At 35.3% G+C, this 3,730-nt stretch overlaps 1 long non-coding RNA gene across 1 annotated transcript; it reads right to left on the reverse strand.

The window, feature by feature from the left end:
- Positions 1 to 1,377: 1,377 nt before the first annotated feature.
- LOC145952269 (uncharacterized) lies at positions 1,378 to 3,730 on the reverse strand. The gene is made up of 2 exons (XR_014429951.1): positions 2,632 to 3,730; positions 1,378 to 1,651 (listed from the first exon to the last, which is right to left on the reverse strand). It is a non-coding gene; the product is annotated as an uncharacterized LOC145952269 (long non-coding RNA).

A 3,730-nucleotide genomic window follows, 5' to 3' on the forward strand; every position in this document is an offset into this window, starting at 1 on the left:
AATCAAAATTTAACAAAGACACAGGCAATTTCAGTTTTTGGACACAAGAGATGGAAATAAAGGAATGAGTTGCACCAGAATCAAATAGTACAACAAAAGGAGTCTCAGCTATGAAACAAGTACCTTGTATCAAATTTTCTGACTGAGCAGCTTCAACACCACTAAGAGCAAATACTCTTCCTACAGTCTTTGGTCGTTCGGTTTGCGATCCTGATCCAACGACACGTGTTCTTGGTGGTTCAGGACATTGAGTACTGATGTGTCCTTTACCATTGCAGTTGAAGCAAGTAACCTCCTTGTCACGACACTCTGATTTAATATGACCGATCCGTCCACACTTTCCACATCTTCCTGAAGAAATAGACACAGACCCTCCAACACTACCAGTAGTGTTCACAGTGGACGATTTAGTTCTATTGGCAGCAGCCATATTTCCCTGAGATCTGGTAGAAGCAGAATAAGGCTTACTCTTACCAGAAGTATTTGAATTCACTGCACGAATAGGACCTCCAACTCCCTTGTAAAAGACAGAACGTGCACGATTATCACGGTCATAGATTCTACTCTTGTTGACAAGCGTTGGGTAGTGATAAATCTCTTGATAATTAATTGCGGTTTTTATCTCAGGACGAAGGCCATTCACAAACTTAATACATTTAGCCCGTTCGCCACCCTCACCATGATAATGGGTACAATAACGGACCAAGGCATCAAATTTTTCAGCATAGTGTGCCACCGTATCATTTCCTTGCTTTAACTCAAGAAATTCAGCTTCCTTCTGGCTTCTCACATCATCCGGGAAATACTTCTCAAGAAAAACTCTTTTGAAGTTTTCCCAATTTAATTGCATTCCTCCATCTATTATCCTTTGAAGTGCTCCTTCCCACCAAAAATGGGCATCAGCAGTAAACATAAAGGTAGCCAACCTCACTTTCTGAGGAAAAGGACATTCCATAGCATTGAAGATCTTTTCGATCTCCATTAGCCAATTTATTGCAACATCTGGGTCATATCCTCCTTTAAAGGTCGGCGGGTTATTCTTCTGAAATTGCTCCAACCAGTTAGGAACAACTCCAGCCATATTGTTGTTGTTCATTGCTTGGGCTAATGCTTGGAGAGCATCAGCAATCGCACGATCATTTCTACCAGCCATAATCTGGATATACAGAAATTTTAATAAACACAGACAACTATAACATAATATATTTACAATCAATAAACATAGTAGACACATAACTCACGGCCGATAGAATCGACCTGCTCTGATACCACTAAATGTGACACCCTCTACCCCAACATAATTACTTAATAAGCATTAACTATATTTAAAAAGTATATTAGAGTGATATAAAATAATAAATATCATAAGGTAGAAGATGCACATTCGTAATTAACATTTATACCAAACTCAAGAAGTCATAATAAAACAAAGATTATAAATTAATCCCAGTAAAGGTGGCAGTGCCTCCTAGTTAGGAATCAATTTATAATTTTTTTTATATCATACAAATATATTTAAATTTCAAAAGAAGGAAAATAAAACATTATTATCCCAGAAAGAAGCCTAGCTAAGCCCGATGTCACATCCTATCAGAGCATGCCCACTTAAGCCTCTAGACTTCATTACCAACATCCTCATGATTAAGATTACCTGCAACATAAATTTAAACATATACAAGAATAACAAGAGGAGTGAGAAACTTCTCACTTAGTTGCAGGTATAGAAATAAAAGTTAAATAGCACACACACATACAATATAATCAATATCATATATATATATATATATGTGTATTTATAAATCATGCAATGATTTTATTGACTCGACTCACAAAATGCATGCATGTGGCGCCATACGGAAGTTTCAGAATTTATCACTGGTGACCCAAAGGTACACCTATCACTGGTGTTCATACACCTCGTTAGCATGTTACATCACTGGTGTCCCGAAGGCACACCTATCACTGGTGTTCATACACCTTGTTAGCATCACTGGTATGCGGCCTCAGCGGCACACCTGGAATAATATATGCATATGATGCATGTCATACATTCATAGACTCAACATTTAGCATATTACACATATAAGATTCATATTTCATAATTATGATTTATTTTATTAATCCAACTTTAATAGTCCAATAGTCCAACGGTCCAATGGTCCAATCAGTCCAATAGTCCAACGGTCCAATAGTTCAACAGTTCAATGGTCCATTCATGGATCATAGGTCACAAGTCATGAGTACATATTTCATACGGTCATATCCTCATAGGTCCGCACAGGTCTCATATATACTTCATATACTCAAGTCATAATAAGATCTTCATAAGTTCGTATAGGTATTTTTTTATTTTAAAACTTATTCATTTTTAACATCAATTACATATTTATTAATTAATAGGAGGCTTAGCCTTCCATATCTTTATTAATAAACAATTTATTTATTTTTCTTTTATAAAAATAGTATAGTTATTATTTACTACAGACAAGAAATCAAGTAATATAAAAAGCAAAGCACATTAATAACAATATTTCATACAAACAACAGACATAAGATCGGGAGCCAATCTACAAACAACTATTTAACGATTACTCCCACACCCCCAAGCGAGGTTTCCCACTCCCCCCTTACCTGGATATACAGAAATTTGGGCAGAATCTCGCTAAAACTTAGAGCAGAACTTCTTCCCCTAGGCTCCTTCAGTCTAAGCAGAACGTAGAGAGAAAAATTACAAGAGAAGAGAAATGAGAAGTGTTTTAGGGAGGTTCTGAAATGAAGAATTGAGGGGCTATTTATAGCCTTCAAAAGACATTAAAATATAAGGAAATTAGGTTTAGTGGATGAGTTAGTGGTGGTAGTGGAGGAGTTAGTGGTGATGGTGGATGGTTAGTGGAGTTTAGTGGACACGTCCTTTGGCACTCCCATTTTGACCTTCTAGACGACTGAATTTGGTCACGAGGTCTTCATGAAAGTTGTAGCTTAGGATGTTATCTTTTCAATCGTTTTGGAATCACCGAAAAAGGAGATCTATAACTCCAGATATGACTGTTTTAGTGAACAGGGGTCAGGCTGCCAGCGTGAGTTAAATATGTTGCGGTTTTTAGAATATTCAACATGGTAGATGAAGGAATTTGAAAATGGTTTCTTCATAAAAGTTATAGTATTTTATCTTAGCTTTCCATTGATATAAAGTTTGTATCATTTGGACAACCACAGACCGAGTTATGCCCCAAAAACCGAGGCTTGCCAGTCAGCCCAGCGAAAACGATTTTAACAAAAAGAAAGTTTACAACTATCTAATTAAGCCCAACAATATACATATGTTTCTAAAGCCTATAATTAAGCATAAATGGAGTGTGAATTAGCTACATTTGGAATAAAAGATAACTATCAAATATAATAATAATAACCATTTTGGAAAACTGGGGTGTTACAGTTAAAGCTACGTTTATAATCATATGTAAGCACATATTTATCTTTTATCATCGATATAAATATTGTACGTCAGTGTGCATGCATGTTATCTTGCCTTAGTCTTCTCAAGCCTAAAACACAAACACATTAATAACTTTTTCAATGTAACAATTATATGTAAACATTCTTGAAAAAGTACATCTATATAAAAAAAAAATTATACAATTTTACTAATATTAACGTTATTTTTTAATGAGTGATTATGTTATCATTTTTCCAACCATATACTTGACAAAAACCATTTCTTTCTTAATTT

This window comes from Cajanus cajan, chromosome 10, assembly GCF_000230855.2.
Source record: "Cajanus cajan strain Asha chromosome 10, NIPB_CcT2T_4, whole genome shotgun sequence".
Taxonomy (NCBI): domain Eukaryota; kingdom Viridiplantae; phylum Streptophyta; class Magnoliopsida; order Fabales; family Fabaceae; genus Cajanus; species Cajanus cajan.